Source organism: Antechinus flavipes, chromosome 2 (assembly GCF_016432865.1).
Source record: "Antechinus flavipes isolate AdamAnt ecotype Samford, QLD, Australia chromosome 2, AdamAnt_v2, whole genome shotgun sequence".
Classification (NCBI taxonomy): domain Eukaryota; kingdom Metazoa; phylum Chordata; class Mammalia; order Dasyuromorphia; family Dasyuridae; genus Antechinus; species Antechinus flavipes.
The window spans coordinates 618,096,594-618,115,127 of NC_067399.1; the positions used below are offsets into that span (position 1 = coordinate 618,096,594).

The 18,534-nt window shown below is 35.5% G+C and overlaps 1 long non-coding RNA gene across 2 annotated transcripts in view; it reads left to right on the top strand.

Annotated features, from left to right (window-relative positions):
• The window catches only part of LOC127551808 (uncharacterized), a 127,050-nt gene that overhangs the window by 241 nt on the left and 108,275 nt on the right, over positions 1-18,534 (top strand). The gene's annotated exons all lie outside the window — the stretch shown is intronic.

Consider the following 18,534-nt stretch of genomic DNA (forward strand, 5'->3'; position numbering starts at 1 on the left):
GGCTTGAATCTCAGGATCCTCATGAAGAGAACTGGCTTTGGTCCATGGGGCTTGTGAAAAGCACATTGCTTTTCCCAGGAACCTTTCCTCTCAGGTCTTACTAAGATTATAATCTGCACCTCCTCTCACTCCACTCTCCTGCCCCAACCCCATATCTCTTCATACTTTTGAAACTAAGGTACAGAAATGTTTGGTTTTGTAGGGAGGAATCTATCTTCCAGGTTCTATAGTGTTGATGTCCACCTTCCTATTTCTGAATTATGTTGGAGAAGCCTGTGTTGTTGAGGGGTGAGATGGGAATTTGTTCAAACTGTGAAGAAATGAAGTAAGACCAATTATGGATTCATTTGTTGCCTTTACAAATCTGAATACTGAGTGATTAGTCTAAGACTCAGATGTGGTTTTAGGAATCAAACTAAGTCCTTCATTTTTCCTTGCAACATCCCTTTCTCCTTCCTCTCTAAGAGGGAATCCCCCCCCCCCAAAAAAAAAAACAAGCTAAAACTTGAGGACTACTAAGAGAACAAAGTTGAGCCTGGAGTTAGGAGAATGAATGTAGACTATAAGGGGAATAGAGACAGGTCCACTGTTGTTCACTAATTGGGCTTCCTTCTCCCTCTTTCTCTTGCCTTTATTTTCCTTGTAATTCATCAGAAGTGAAGACTGTGACCTCATATTTTGTTTAGGTTACAAGGAAGTATGTTTTTTACATATCTCCTGCTACTGGAAATAATGGAGTTTACATGAAGGTGACAGAATCAGAAAAAAAAGCAGGGAGTTAGGGAAAACACAGGAATAGTTTGGGAGGGAAAAGAATAAGAAGCTAAAGGAAAATTGAAAAGCTAGCACCATAGTAAAAGAAGCCAGAAGGGTAGCAGGATGGATAAAACAAGAATAATGCAAGATAAGGAGAGAGAACAAGACACTAACCTGTCTAGAAGATGCTCACTGAAAAACAGTGTATTCCAACTGTCAGATCTGGGGCAAGAACCAATGAGTACTGAGCACAGCTGACTGAGGTGGGATCAGATTTCTCAACAAGAATTTATCTACCTGCTTCAAGCCAAAGACAGAGAATCTCTGGAGATGATGATCCTTCTCATCGGCAAAATTTCAGTTGGAACTCAGTTCTGGGCAACTTGGTGCTAAAATAATATTCAGAATCTGTCCACCTCAGCCGAGAATGGATAACTCTAGATTCTATATGGGAGCCTGGCTGTGAACGTTTCAAAGGGACTGAGCCATGTGAAGGAACAGCCAGGTCCAGGAACCTCTGAGCTGTATGGAAAGAATGTGGATGAAGACACAATTCTAAATGTAGACTCATCGGCACCATGATAGCCAAGGCTGTCTCTTATCTTTCAAACATCAAGGACTAACTTCACAGCCTGAAAGACCATAACTTATGTCTTGATGTACTGGGCAGATTTTTTTATTAGTCTTTGCCCTACTTGCCAATTACCCCGTGACAGTAAAGATGCCAAAGCTTGATGCTTTAAACAAATACACTTAACATGATCTAGCCATTACTTTCAATTAAGTACAATTTAATTAAAATCATTTATTAACCATGTGCTTTGTGCCGATCACTGTGCTAAGCAAAAGGGATGATACAAAGATATAGTTCTTGCATTCACAGATCTGAGAGTCTCATGGGGATAATAATACCCAAATAGCTATAATTCAAAATATACATGATTGAAAGAAGTACAAACTGTCATGTAAAATTGAAGGAAAGGGGTGGGGTGGATCAGAGAAGACAGTATTTGAAGTAAGTCATGAAAGATGGTTAGATTCAGTGGATAGAATGCTGGATCTTGAGTCTGACTTCTGTCTTAGACACCCAAGATCACACTATGGGTAAGTCATTTAAAATCTCTAATTTCAGTTTCCTCATATGTATAATGAGAATAGTAAGAGCCCCAGACTCACAAGGTTGTTGTGAGACCCAAATAAGATAATATAAAGTGTTTTGCAAAAAAAAAAAAAAAAAAAGTATCATGCATATCTTAGTTATTCCACAGAAACTTCAATAAGCTTGGGATGGATTTTTCTTGTGTAGTAAGAGAACTGTATAAATATGTATACATATATGGTATTTAATATATACTTTAACATATTTAACATGTATGGGACTACCTGCCATCTAGGGTATGGGGTGGAGGGAAGGAGGGGAAAAGTTGGAACAGAACTTTCTGCAAAGGTCATTGTTGAAAAGTTACCCATGCCTATGTTTTGTCAATAAGAAATTATAATAAAAAGATGAAAGAACAACAAAAAAATAAGCTTGGGATAAATTTCTGAAAGGAAATAGTTTTTGTTCCCTTCCTCCCCACTCTATAATGTGAATCTGAACATCTCAGACCTTGGAAGGCAGCAAGTATTGAGTGTGAGAATACTTATTCTCCAGCTGTTATAGATGATCCTCTCTACATGCTCAAAGACAATATGTACAAGTCCCATAAACAGAACTGTTGTACTCCATGTAACACACTGGAATTAAACTTTAACCTTTCTGAACAGCTCTCACCAAGGAAGCAGCATTACTCAGATTTCCTTTCTCCTTGCTCCTTCATGGGGCTTTTCAATCTAGGGGGAGTACAAACTAAACCAAGCCACCTGTTCTTCCTTTCCCTGACCCTAGCCAGAGGAACTAATCTTTGGCCAGGGATGCCTCCTCAGCCAGTGATTTACTCTGGAAGCCAGAACCAATTTAAGTCCTCAGTTGACCTGTCTGTGAAATGGGTTGACAGTTAAGGAGGAAGGGTGATGTGTTAAGAGCATGGGATTGAGAACCAGAAAACCTGAATCTGAATCTGGGCTTTGCTGTTTCTTTTCTTTATGATTTTGACTTGAAAGTCACCCATTTTTTTTCTGGGTCTTTCAGCTCATCCATAAATAAAGTAGAGATAGCATGGTTTGATGGGTAATGAGCTGTTTTCAGAGTCAGGATGCTGTGTTCAAATCTCTTTTTTGTGTGTGTCCCTGTTACCAAGATGTTGATTAATTTTTTCATTAGTTTCTTGTTACTCTCATTTCTCTTCCCAATTTTTCCTTTGCTTTTCTTACTTGATTGTCAAAATCCCTTTTGAGCTCTTCCATGGCCTGAGACTAATTCTTATTTTTCTTGGAGTTTGGATATAGAACCTATAGATAGGTTTGATTTTGTTATCTTTTTCTGTTTTGCTCTTCTCTGCCATCATAGTAACTTTCTATGGGCAGATTTTTTTTCTTGTTGTTTGCTCATTTTCTTAGCCTGTTTTTTTGATTTCTAAGTTTTTGTTAATGTAGTGGTCTGCTTCTAAGATGGAGAGGTTCCTTCTTGTTAAAGAACTTCAATGACTGCTCTGACTTTTGGAAAAATGAGAATATTATTTAATAAGTCCAGTGGAAGGGATTGTCAATTTTACCTAAGTAATAGGCCCTAAGCCATGCAACCTAAGCAGGGAAGGTAGTATATTGCAAAGACCACCAGACTGAACAGTGTAGACCATTTGAGGTCAAATTTGCCATTTTTCAGCTGTGTGATCTTAGGAACAATACTTTCTCTCAATTTCCTCATCTGAAAAATGAGGGAATTAGATGAGCTAGATAAAATTTATATGGCTAATTTTACATAGATTATCTCATGGACACAACAAATTTGTGAAGTAGGTGTTATTTTTTAATTTCTATTTTACTGAGGTGGAAGAAGCTAGGATACAGTGGATATAGTGGGAGGGTTGGAGTTAGAAAGACCTGAATTCAAACCTGGTCTTAGATACATATTAGCTGTGTGATCCTGAGTAAGTCATAGCTCTGTTTGCCTCAATTTCTTCACCTGTAAAATGAGTTGGAGAAAAAATGGCAAATTATTCCAATATTTCTTCCCCCCAAGCCCCCAAATGGGACTATGAGTTGGACATTATTGAAATGACTGAACAACAATAGTGAATCAGTCTCAGAGAGAATTTGACTTGTATCCCTTGTCACACAACCCAACTCATTCTGACTTTCTTCCAGGAATTGTGCCTGAATAAGGATTTAAATACAGGAATTCCTGACTCCTGGTCCAGTACTCTATTTGCTACAATATACTTTCTGTAATCCAGGAGTTCTTAAACTTTTTTTTTTTTTGTATTGGCAGTCTGGGGAAACTTATATACCTTTTATCAAAATGATATTTTTGGCAGTCTGCAGAAGCCTATGTACCTTTTATCAGAATGATGTTTTTAAATGCATAAAATAAAACATGCAAATTTTTACAACAAAAACAAATTTTCCTGAAATACAATTACCCAAATATTGGAAGAATAAAAGTTCCTGGGCCCCATGTTAAGAACTTCTGCCTCTTCCAAAGAGATCTCTAAAGTTTCTTCTAATTTCTAAAGGAGGGGATGAGGGAAAGGAGGGGTAAATTTGGAACTCAAGTTTTTGCGAAGGTCAATGGTAAAAAATTACCCATGCATATGTTTTGTAAATAAAAAACTTTAATAAAAAACAATATCTCCCTTCATTGAGATTACAGTTGAATACTTTAATTTTTCAATTTTTTTTCTACCTATTGACTGATTTCTCAATGTTGGATAAGGCAAGAACCAGTCAGGATGCTTCCAAGGTCTAAGGTCTGTTTCAACTTCTAATCTTACATTAGAAAGACTTTAGCAGTACTTTGTTTCAACTGCATGAGATAGCAAAAAATGTATGGTGTGCCCAATAATGGCAGGATCACAAGAAGAATTTGTTGGGAAAGTAGGGATAAGACTGGGGCAAGATCAAATCAACTGAGCTATGCATGTTTTAAACTTTGTCAGCAGAATGATGATTATTGCAGAGGGAGGTTCCTCATTCTGACTTTCATCCAGGAATTGTGGCTTAATGAACCTGCTAAGGGTGGGGTGTAGTGAATGCAGGGGCCATTTTCTTCTGTTTGTTCAATGTGGTTCTTATCAGAGTTGCCCAATGGGAGCTGAATAATGTTACACATGGCTTTAATAAGGAAGGAATGAATGTATGGGATTGCTCAGCTAAAGATAGCACAGCCTCCTGTTGGAGGTCTATCTAGAGAGTTAGTCCTTTGCTATTTACCAACTGTTAATGAACATTAGTCTTCTGCTTTCTACCAATTGTTAATGGTCCACCCACACTAGTTTGCTGGTACATTCTACTTATTAGAAAGGAGCCTCTTCATGAACTTAGATGGGGCAGCTTAATATGCAAATCATATATGAAGTTATACTGGGATTTTGCAGTAGGTATTTCCTATAGGCTTGGAAAAAGGAACACTATTGCCTCACCCTTTAAAGGCATGGCTGGTTTACTGAAGCAAAGCCACACCTCTGGTAGGAAATAGATTTCATGAGAAAAAAAGGTTTATGGGCATGCCTGGAATAATAGTGCACATGTTTTTAATGCTTTAAGGCTTAGAAAGCACTTTTCTTACTATAACTTTGTAAGGTCATTAGAAAAGGGCTATTATTTCAACAGACTCGGAAGAGGGGAAAAGACCTGCCAAGGGTCATGCAATTAGTAAGTACAGGAACAGGGATTCAGTCTCAGATCTTTTGACTGTAAGACCTTAATAAAGTTTTATCTGATATGAAAAGGGATGTCTTCATTAAATATAAAACTACCCAAAGTATTACTAAAAACCTTCTTTACAATTGGCACTTCAATGCTCTGCTAGTACTAATTATTACTCTATTATTTATACCATACCCTAAGACATCTATGATGTAATCCAGTAATTAAGATGGTTGTTATTTAATATTTATTAAGCACCCACAATGTGCTAGTCACTGATCCACATTAAATGAATCTTTACTCTGAAAAGCTTATCATCTTATCTTAGTGTACCAACTGAGCAGAGTATCTCTAATAAGAGGGTACAATGATAGAGTTTAATGGATATTGGCTTCCCTGTGCAAGACCAGTAAATTAAGCTGATTAAGCTATGATGCAATTTAGTTTTAATATGTCATTTGAATGGACATAAACTCTTCACCCCCAGAAAATATATGAGAAAGCAACTTGCATACTATGGAATTTGTAGGACTATGACAAATAAGTTGAGAAATAGTTTAGTAAAATACCATAATAGAATATTGGACATGAGCTCAGGAATACCTAGGTTCAGTTCTCACACCTGAATCATAAAACATGGATAGAATTTGGGGCCAGCAGTCAAGGAGATTTGAGTTCAAATGTCACCTAGACATTTATTAGTTATATTGCCTGAATGTGTTACACAATCTCCTTGTGCCTCAATTTCCTTATCTGTAAAATGAGGGAATTGGGTTTGGTGGTCTTTAAGACTTTTTTCCTTTTAGCTTTAAATCTATGATTCTTTGATTTTAGCTGTGTCAATAGAGACAAGTTGACTCTAAGATGAAGTTTAGTAGAGGGAGTTCCTCTCACTCAAGAAAACATGGATTATTGATGCATTGACATATTATAAATAAATAAATGACTTTTTGGCTATAATAACTCTTGAAAGCTACTTGCTAAATTATAGAGAGGTTGCATTGGTGTTGGTAGTGACAGTATTCACATCAATGAAACTGCATATACTTTGAGTACTATAAATAAATATAAGGACAAAAACATGATCTAGGAGGAATGAGGTGATTTGATTCAAGAGATAGTGGAAAAGAAGATATCCTGCCATTTCAAAAATATTTCTTGTAATTCCTGTCAAAAAATTCCAAAAGGATACTTTTATGAAAGTGGGATAGTTGTTCATCCTACTTCTGAACTTGCTTGTTTAGTAAGTACAATTGATCTATTCTAGTCTTTACTATTATAGGCTTTGATTAGAATTTTTCTTTCTAACTCATCCAAATTCTCTTCCAGAGAATCAAAAATGCTTTTTGGAGCTACTTATATAGTCTTGAGAAATCAGGATTTGAATTCAGGCACTACAACATCAAATCCAGTGTGTATGTGTGTGTGTGTGTGTGTGTGTGTGTATCTGTGTGTGTATGTACACACATACAATTTATATATATATGTTTGTGTGTGTTTGTAAAATTTATGATTTTACCATTTCTTTTATTCATGTAAACTTTCCCCATATGATAGTCTTCTTGGGGGTAGTATGCTAAAGAACTTGGAAACTGTATAAATGAGTTTTTAATGCCCCTGGAGATATTTGCAAGTACTTTGAATTTGCCAAGTCCTTTAGCTTCTCAGAATATCAGTTTCCATAGCTGTCAAATGGGTATGACAGATAGTCTATCACAGCGGATAGAAAACTGACCTTTGAGTTAGGAAGTCCTAACACAAATCTTGTTCTTGGTACATATTAACTGGATGCAAGGGGAAGCCATTTGAGTTCTCAGTTGCCCATTAAATTTTCTAATATTCCGAGTTTCAGAACAACTCTCTATCTATCTATCTATTGTTCTTGACACATATTAGGGAATTTCCATACTGGGAGTTTTTAATTCCAATAAAAGTGTAGGTCTGGACTAAAAAAATACAATATTTATACTATTTGCCTCATAAGATTGTTATAAGGAAAGTATTTTGCAAAATTTCATATGTTCTGCCAGTATCAATTATTATTTATTTATATTCTAATTTGTTTTATATTTGTAGACATATTTCATTGAATATTATTAGACTATTACCTTCCAGAAATCTGAATGTGTATGTATCCTTCCTGTTTCTTGTATATAAGTCATCATTGGGAAATATAATCTATCTGCTCCCACCTTTTTTGCCTCAATGCCCCTCATGTCATTCATAACTTTGATTCTTCAGAGATTGTGGTGTTTCAAAAATCACAATCATACGGAGTTGTGTGAAATTTTAGCAGTTAAAAAAGTTGTTTTTTGAGTCAAGCTAAATATATGCTGATAAAAGTTTAAAAACTTTCCTTGATGTGAATATTCAGAATCTAGCATTTAGCATATAGTAGATGTTTAATAAATGCTAATTTACTGAAAAGGATCACTGAAGATAGTCATTTCTATGTATTTTTCAAAGAATCTTGCTTGTTTTAAACATATTCATTATTTGTCCTACTAAAACATTTTTTGGTTGATCAACAAACATACAATAGGATTTTATATTTTTTACATTTTTCAGTCTGATTATATAGATGTGATTTGTTGTAGAAAATCATTTGCAAAATTTTCCTTCTCATATTTTTATCAAGGATTCCCTTGATACATATGCAGTACTTATAAAGTTTTTTTTAATAAAAGATAGCTTTTTCATTATTAACACACTCTTCCCATGATCTCTTTTTGATCATAATACTGTTATGTATTTTTTCCTCATGATTTGGTGTCTTTCCTCTTTTGAGAGATCTTTGAAAACAGTCAAGATTATGTTTCCTCCATCAATGATTTTCTTGATGTGCATCTGAAGCAGATGCAAGTTCAAAACTTCTTTCTATTAAAGAGACTCCTGGAGGGGATAGGGTGGTTGGTAGAAGACTTCCAATACATTTATCAGATATTCAGAGAAGGACTTATAGAGAGACAAGGATAAGAATAGCAGAATGAAGATGCATGGTAAGAGTTGTAGTCCTTAATATTTTAGGGGAAATCCACTGTCAAAAAAGCATAGCCATAAAATAATCAAAACAAGTTTTTTTTTTCATAGAACATAACAAATTAAAAAAAATTAAATAAAGAATTTAATGAAAGTTTGAAATTTTAGATTGTTGAGTAAATTAAATAAAATTTAGCCTGAACAAACTATAGAATATAATGATTAATTTATTTTTGTGTCTGCATAAGAGAGGGACAGTGAGCTAGGAAGACCTGAGTCCATACCAGTCTTAGACCTTACTAGTTGTTGTGTGACTCTAGTCAAGTTAGTTCCTTTTCTATAAAATGAGCTGGAAAAGGAAATGGCAAACTGCTCTGGTATTTTTGCCAACAAAACCCCAAATAGGATCACAGCTCAATTGAACAAAGGAAAGAGGGCAGAATACCTATCCAAAGATCCTCAAGCAATCAAGGATTTTGCTATTTGTTTGAAATTGAAAGGAGAAAATCAGTTTTCAGTTTTTCCCATCTCCGTTGTTAAGTAATAAGCATTTATTAAATACCTACTGCATGCCAAGCCCTGTGCTAAGGATTGGGGGATATAAGTGCTTAGAAATAAAGCAAATGACAATTCCTCTTCTCCAGGAGGTTAACATCTGATGAGGGAGACAACATGCAAACAACCATAGACAAATAAGAGATATACAGGATAACCTAAAAAATATCACCTGAGTTTAGAATTAGGTTAAAAACCATCCAAACCTAAATGATAATGATCCATTTTATTTTGTTTTGAAATTTCTGGGAGCTGCAAAATGAGGAACTAGACAAATTCACTTTTTCAATAATTCAAACAACAGCAGCTATTGGATATAAGGCACAATGATAAGTGCTAGAGATATACAAATACCAATGGGAAAAGCCCTCCAAAGAGTTGATCTCCCCTGAGGATGTGGCTTGATTACTTTCCCCCCTCCTTTCTTTGGTATTTTGCCTTGATTCTATAGCAAAGAGTTTTCAGACTTTTCAGAAGGCCTTATATCCTTCTTGACTGACCCACTAGTACTGATTTTTTTTGGGGGGGTGGGTGGGAAGGGCTATTATTACTTAACACTGCCACCTTCTCAGGAAAGGGGAAATGTTTGCATTTTCATAAAGATAGCTAGAATAAGGTGTTAATGGAAACACTCTTCCAGACTTGTTTACCTTTGCTCCAAACCCATCTGTACTTGATAATGTTCCCAATTCTAACTCTAATGTCCTGCTGTCAGAGGATTGAATGAAAGGGTTTTGAGGTCCTTTGATGAGAAGGAGTTATATAAATGTAATATATTATCATTTTACATTTTAAAATGCATTTCTGCCTACTAGTTTCTTAAATAAAAAACTATCTTGTTCTGTTGAAGCCTAGGTTTAGAAATGACACCAAAAATAACCAATCTTTATAAGTGAAGTTTGCATAAGTAGAAAATTCAGAGAAATATAACTACTAAGTAAGGCAGCAGTTCATGAGAGTTGCTTCTGATTCTATGAATCAGAAGATGGTCTTTACAATTCATCAATTAAATGTGTTTTTAATTAGGAGTAAGACCCAAACAACAAGTTTCTGCACCTTCAGAAGCTATTTTAAAAGCATCTAGCTTCATAAAATGATATCTGAGTCCAATGTGACAAGAGATTCTATTCAATGTAGCTCCAATTAAAAAAGATTTAATTCTACAAACTTCATTGTTTCTTAGACTAGGTGCAAAACACTATTCTAAGCTCTGTGGGAAAAAAGATATTGGCCCTTAGGGAGCTTATATTCTATTGGATAAAGAAAAGTCAATGAACAACTGATATTTATTAAATATATATTTTGTTCCAAGTCATATTTTAAGCCTTGGGAATATGAATAAAAATATGAATAAAAAAGAAGATAAAATGCGCCAGGAGCTTATTTTCTTGTTGGATAAGACATGTGTGTAAGAGAGAGATGAAAAGTTTGGAGGAAAAAGTTCCCAAACTAGGATATAGTAGTAAAGTCTGGGGAGTTAAAAGGAGCCTGGAGAGAAGTGAGAGATGGCTGACCTACTCTTTTCTCAAAATGGAGGTTCTGGGAGGAACTGGCTAATAACAGGAATAGGTTGAAGGGTGAAAGAATCTTCCAGGGTGAGAAAACCGCTTTAGGACTATGGCAAAATCCAGAGAGATTGTTGATCTCAAAAGTTTTTGATATACTCTCCCCTCTTCTATCTCCCAACAGATTTAAGAGTATTTCTAGATTCTGAAAAGCAATTTTTTTTTTTACCTATTTTGGCACAGACAAGGTGGTTTTAATAACAGGGAAAGGCAGACTGTGCCAGGAGATGACTTCTAGCTCCAATATTAGCAGTCCCTCCCCTGGTCTCCATGTAATTGCAATCTTGCATTAACTGTTTATGTTGGCATGCAGATAATACAACTCTGATCTCTTTTGTTTAGCGTCCAACAAAGATCTCAAGTTGCTTTGAGATCCTCAATATCAGTATTCCCTAACCCAGATTCAAAACTTTTAAAAGCTTCTGGTTTCCTCTAGTATTCCCAAATTCCCAAATTACAGGCAATTGCTTTACCAGAAAAGTTTCTCATTATCACTTGCAATGTTATTTCCTGGCAGGTGTGATCAATTTAAAGAAATCATAGTTTTGAAAAGAGATGTTTCTTCTTAGGAAAATTTATTAAAAGGAACCAGAAGCCCTAAGATGGTAGATCAGGTATTGTAATATCAAACTTATTAAAAAGATACCAAGAGATCAAATTTATATTTATTTTGGACCTCAGTTTTCAATGGAATTTTACTCTTGTTTTTTTAAAAACCTTGAATTCTTTGCAGATATTATCATGGAAAAAAATATGTAGACTAGTCAAAGAAAGGTATCCCCTAATTTAAAAAAAAAAAAAAACAACTTTGTAGCTTTTTTTTTTTTTTACCATGAATTGACCTTTTAAAAAAAACTCCATCAACATACTTAGTTAATGTTGCATTGCTATAAATCATGGAACACATAGACTTTAAACAATTTAAATTGGGCAGTGAGGTGATTTAGGGCAGTTCCAATGGTCTTGTGATGGAGAGAGCCATTTGCATCGAGAGAGAGAATGGTGGGGACTGAATGTGGATAATAACATAACATTCTCACTCTTTTTGTTGTTGTTTACTTGCTATTTGTTTTCTTTCTCATTTTTTCCTTTTTGATATGATTTTTCTTGTGCAGTATGATAATTGTGGAAATATATATAGAATTGCATAAGTTTAACATATATTGAATTACTTGCCATGTAGGGGAGGGGTTGGGAGAAAGTAAGGGAAAAAAAAATTTGGAACACAAAGTTTTGCAAGGGTGAATTTTGAAAGCTATGCATATGTTTTGAAAATAAAAATCTTATAAAAGAAAAGAAAAGAAAAACAAAACAAAACAAAAATGAATTAAAGTTGGAGATCATCCAAAGAGCAATGGAGAAGTCTTTAGGAGACATGAGTTGCAACATATTACGATAAAAAGATTGCAAAGGAAATTTGATATAAAGGATAACATTTAAAAGTCTAATAAAGAAGAAGTTGGTTTGGTCATGTGCTACCATTACATTGGGTCCATTGGTATCCTATCCATTGGATATCAGGAGAACTTAAGGAAGTACTTCAGCTGTCTTGAATAAACTCCCTAAGGTAAATTTATTGGAGGACATAGACAAAAGTTGCATTGGATGGGCAATCATGGATAGGTTAACCTCTGCATCACTGAAAGAAACATTGAGTGTTACTGAATAGATCATGATTAGAATCATTAACATTAGACCTGGAAGGGACTTAAGAAATAATCTCATCCAACCCTTTCATTTTACAGTGGAGATACTAAAGCCTAGGCTGGATGTCTTCTAAGATCTATCTTCCAGGACCCTTCTAGGATTATCTCTACTGCTCCCTTTTCCATGAAGTTTCCCATGATCTTTATCTCCTTTTAACTTCTCTGCCACAAAATTGTCCACCAAACTAAGCTAAACTGGAAGTTTAAAATCTCAAGTTTCTCATGATTCATTCTCCTAATTTTGTCCCCTTTTACACACATTTTAATTGATGTTATTGTTAATAGTTTGTAAGAAATTTGAATATATGGATACTGTTTTACTTAATTTTGAATCTCCAATGCTTAGTACTCTAATTGTGCATTAGGTTTTTAATACATCTTTGTTGAATTTAATTAAATGCTTTGCCCTAAGCCCCATACAGAACTCTATTCTGACTCTGAGTTTAGTGTTCTTTCAACTGTCAAGGGCTAGCTTTTTAAAAGGCATTAGAGAAAGCTGAATTAGGAGGAGATTGTGATAGTTCAGGCTGAAGAAAATAATACAGGAAAACCACAATAGTGTATATCACTGCCCAGAAGATTCATCTATCATTTAGCTCTGTTTTCTAATAGGGTTCTTTAACATTCGGTGATATACCCTCTGGATCTAGATAGAAGAACAGCTTCTCTCTTCTACTTCTATTCACTCTAAAGGACTTTCCTTTATAGGTTTGTAGAAGACCAATAGTTTCTATTTAGTGATTCTCAATGATGGTCCAAGGGGATCATACAAACTATTCTGCCTAGCACATAGTAAGTGCTTAAAAATGTTTATTGAATGACTGACTAATGGTGCTTTAAGCAGCAAATAATTGTGAAAGATATTATGAGTAATATTTAGAATTACCCTGGAGGTTTGCAACACATTTTTTGAAAGGTGTTGACAGAACAAAAGAGTTGGGAAAGACTATGATAGGCTAATCTCCATCTTATTGATTTGAAAACTCTAGGTGATTATTGCTCATTCACCAGGGTATTAAAAATTTAACTTGAACAACAAACAGGGTGATCACAAAGAAATAGAATACAATCTGTTGTAATGCTGTGACCTTTAATAGTTTCCACGATGGAGAAAAAAGAATGAGTCTTTCCTCATGCATGATACATGAGCAACATGAGGTAAAACCAGAGACTTGAAAGGTAGCCTGAAATGATTAAAAGAAGCCCGGAAGGGTTCAAGTCCTTTTCTTGACAATATGTTGTGTAACCCTGGACAAGTCATTTTCACTGCCCTAGCTGGTGCTGAACTGCATTGACAGAGTTTCTTCATTCATAAGTTCCTTATACCAGTGAAATCACAGATCCAGTTCCCACTCCCAGAATAAATCACCAGCATTTATATAACACTTTTAAGGTTTGCAAAATGCTTAAAATTATTATTTCACTTTTCCCTCACAGCAATGTTGGGATGTAGATGGAGAGAGGTGGAGATATTTAATATAGGATCTCTCGGCTTAAATTCTTGTGGAATCCAACTCCCAAAGAATGGGAGGGGGAGGAGGCAACAGGATGGAGCTAGCCTATGGATGTTTTCTGGGATTCTCTGGGGGCTGAAAGGTAAATTCCACAAGCTCACTAGGAGTTTTTTTTTTTTTTCAAGAGTATAACCGAGTATGGAAACCAGGAATACATAGTGAGAGTGTGATTCTTTGGATAGCTAAGCAGATTTCTCTTCTTGTAGGGCCCTATCTTGTATGAACTGTTGAATTTTAGAGTGAGAATAATGCAATTAGGACAGACTGACTCAAGAATACCAGTGACTTCATAGTTTTTTGGGAATAAAATATATATACTCTTGAAGGGGGCAGCTAGTTGGTGCAGAAGATAGAGCACCAACCCTGAAGTTAGGAGGACCTGAGTTCAAATCTGGCCTCAGATACTTAACACTTCCTAACTGTATGACCCTGGGCAAGTCACTTAACCCCAATTGCCTCAACAAAAGCATAACAATAAAATAAAATATATACTCCTCAGTTTGATTCAAGATACTGCTCTTAATGTGGCTCTTTATTCTATTGTCACTATCTGTGCCATTACTCAAACTCTCTATCTACCCCAAATTTACTGGATCTTCTCTGCAACCTCTTAGAAGTTTTAGCTTCCCTTAAGACCCACTTAGATGCTCTAAGCTAATAAAAGTTGTTCCAGATTATTAAGACCTTTCTATCCAGCTAAATGAAGAAGTCCTGGAAAAGTTCAAAACCCTAAATCACCCTGTTAGAATAAGACAAACAGGAACTGTCCAAAGCTTCTTGCCCACCAATGAGTGGTTAATAATTCCCCAGGAATTTTCCAACTTCTTATTAGCATGAATCAGGTCCAAATTCCTCTATATCATTTCCCCAATGTCTGGCTCCACTTGACCCACATAAAAACCCTGTTTTAAAAAACCCATTACTCTTTACTAATTTGGAATATCTATTTTACCTAGGTCCAATTAGATTCTCTGTGATTACCATTCTTTAAGTACGACCACTAAAACTAGTCTTGTTATATTGTCTTGTTATGTACTTGATGTTTCCTTGTACTGAATAATGGGTATTCCAAACCTTATCAATTGTGTATTGAGACACAAATCTCCCTAGTTTCTAGTATTTTTCATTTCTCCCCACACCTACCCCTTACCCATTAATCTGTTTACATGATTTTTTTCTCTAGTAGAATGTAAACTTCCTGAGGATAGCAACTGTTACATATATTTGTTTTTCCTCTCTGGAATATAAAACAGCAATTTGTATTGAACATATAAATAATAAATGTGTGATAATTCCATAGATTTTATCTAGTGCTTGAGCTCTGGAAGTTAAAAATAGCCAGATGCCCATGTTCATTTTAGTCTCTTCTTATGGATATTTTTCAGCTACTGCAGTTGTGGCTTAGAAATAGTTTTCCTGGTTTTGTTTTTAAGTATTTCTCCCTCTGAATGGTCAGGTAAATGATGGGACAAGCTTATTCATGCTCCTCAGAATCTTTTCTTTATTAGGTTGTATCTTGGTGCACTCACCATTGGCAGAGAGATTTTAGAAGTTGGTACCTTCTCTGTTGTCTCAATGTCCCTTTCCACCCAAGGATTCTGGGAATGGTGATGAGGTCACGTCTGTAAAGTACATTAAGCTCACTCTATGACAGGTGCTCTATCAGGGCATTTATTTGTGCTGCGCCTTCATTCAGGATGGCGGCTGGGGCTGAAATAGGCACAGATCCTTGGAGCTGTTTCCTGGCTGCCTCCACAGACAAGTGGTAAACAGTGTTGGAGGACAGAACCTACAATTAACTGAATTCAACCCCTAAGCAGGCACCCAGTATAAAAAGGAAAGATATTTAAGATGTGGTGGGTTGGAGAAGCTTATAACTATAAGTATTAGTTGGGTTCTTTCTTAGAGAGCTGTTTGAGCTTTTTTATTTTGGGATGATTGGAGTTGCTGAGTGAATTTCCAAGAATTATTATCCTTGCACCCTCTATCCCACTTTTTTTTTTTTTTAATAAAAATGTGTAAGGACAAAATGATTCAATTCTTTACCATCTTACATTTAGGAATCACAATAATTGGTGAAATTAAAGACTTAACAGGAATGTATGGAATGAATGATATCTTCCTGCTTCATTTGGGGACTGAAGGATTTCTGAGATGTGGGAAAAGGTAAAAAAAACCAATCTGTTAGAGGGCTGAGACCCTTTTTGTCTTTCTTGGTACTCCTAGTACTTAGCTGTACCTGACCTATATGTTTAATAAATACTTCTTAACTGGAGGAACTACACTTTTTTTTTTAATAGTACATTTCATTCAAAACAAGGACAAATCCCTAGGAATTGGCACAAACTAATAATAATCTTTTCCCCTTCCTCCTCGGATTCTCAAAACGGAGTTGACTTAAACACTAATCTCCTAATGTTCTATCCTCGGTTTATCAACTAGACACTGTGCTGCCTTGGGACAATTTCAGCAAGATCTTTTCCTGTTCCCTAGCCCAACACAGGGATTAAGCATGTGCAAGGCAAATAGTCTGTTCATTTGGATGACAGAAAGGGTAGGAGTAGAAGCCAAAAGAGGACACTAGTAAAAGTTCACCACCTAACTCAAATGGCAGTTTGGATGAGTAAATTCACTTAATCAAAATGCTGATCTAAGCCAAGAATTGTTTAAGTGCCTATTTTATAATTGTATTGGATTGTATTGGATCCTGGGGATTGCTAAAAAGACAAAACAAAACCAGACCATACTGTTGAGTAACCTTACCAGTTATTCAAGTAACTCATATTCTAGTGGTATGATTCAACCATGTAACCAGATAAATATGAAATATTCCATCTGTCATATTGTACCTCTCTCCCACTCCCCCTTTTTTTGTTAGGACTTAAAGTCCTAACTTCCCCTTTGAAGAATTCACTTTTGAACATTAGAATAGTACTCTAAATTTTAATCCAGAATTGACCTAAGAGGTCATTTAGGTCATACTTCTACTTTTAGAAGGGACCTTATAGACAATCTAACCCCATCCCCATTATTTTACAGATGAAGAAACTGAGGCCCCAGTACCAAGGAATAGAAATGGGATTTGAATCCAAATTTTCTAACTTTAGAACCCATGTCTATACTTCCATCCTAGTCCCAGTTAATTCAACCATTTACTTCTTTTTATAGAAAAGAAAGCTAAGTCCTAAGGAAGGGAATGGATCCACCATATGCTGTAAAATAAGGAAGAGATAGAGTTCTTAATCAGAAACTGTCTTGAGATCCAGACTCAACTCCATCTTCAGATGATAGCTTTGTGATCATGAGGAAGTCACTTGGTAGGTCCATCCTACATATAAAGGCATAGGTTGAGGTGAAAAGGAGAGAGCATGTGCTATATTTTTGAGCAGCTCTAATGGGAAATTTTCCAGTCAAGAATGACTCTGTGAAGAGAAGCAACCCAAGATATAGCAATATCAATACTCTGCCCTTTTATAGGGAGGCAAAATATTGTTGAGCATCAATCAACTATTAACAAATTAGCTATTACCAAATCAAACTTGCTAAAAGGAAGGACACAGGAAAATGCATAATAGGGACTAGAAAAAAATAAAAAAAGCTCCTCTCTTGAAAAGACCGGGAAAGCACCCAATATTTTGAATCACTAACATTCAAGTCCCTTTATAGTTTTTCCTCATGTCCAAAAACTTCTTGCATGCTAAATCCTAATTTGGGGCACAATTTGATAGCATCGGAATAGTAGATCTATCTGAGTCAGAAATCAAACACAATAGCGATTCATTAAATACTTTCTATGTGTAAAGGATTATACTAAGGTCTGGGAATATGAAGCAATTAAAAAACCAAGAACCTGGGTTTATTTTCTTTATATTAACTATATTTTTGTTTGTGTGATCTTGAGGAAGTCATATAATTTTCAGTGTTCTGGACAACCTTTTCAGACTATGAGTTGTGCAGAGCAGGTCTCAATCAGTGGAGGAGGGACTTTCTTTATTGGCAATTCCCTAAACCAATAAAATCACAGATCTAAGCTAAGAAAAATGAATAAACTGCATTTATTTTATGATTTTCCTAAAAAAATATTTGAGAAATTATGTAAAACTGGAAAAAAGATGAAGAAAGGCATCAGAATTATGTAAAAAAAATTTAGTCTTGAAAATAAATTATGGGGATAAAAGCATCCATATTGGAGATGATGGAAGCATTAGTTGATTTTCCTTTGAGAAGTTTCATCTGATCTTTCTGAGTTGAAGGTGTGGGTGGAGTGCTATCTTAGAGAAACTCCCCACCCATGAAATAGCTTGATAAGATCTTTGGTTTTCAGGCCATCCAAACTCCAAATGTGTAAGGATCTAAATAAACTCTCCTTTTCTTTGTCCCAGTCCTAGAAACAAAGGAGCAACTATGGTCTTCCTTCGCATCTAAGTTTTTGGAATAAACTTATTCGTAATAAGTTATTTAGCCAATTTATAGCTATGGAGTTTATGCCAGAGTTCCTAGTTTACTATTTAACCCATTTTTTCCACCTCTCCCTGCATCTCTTGGACCATTTTTTTCCCTTTCAGAAGCAGAGAAGATAACAGAGACTCATACCTGATAACTAGTGTAATTAATATCTGCAGGCAAAGCACCAATCAATGAGAGTAACTTCTCCCTGGGATCTTTGGACACAAGGAAGGTCAGTCAAGCATTCAGGGAACATTTCCTTTATAT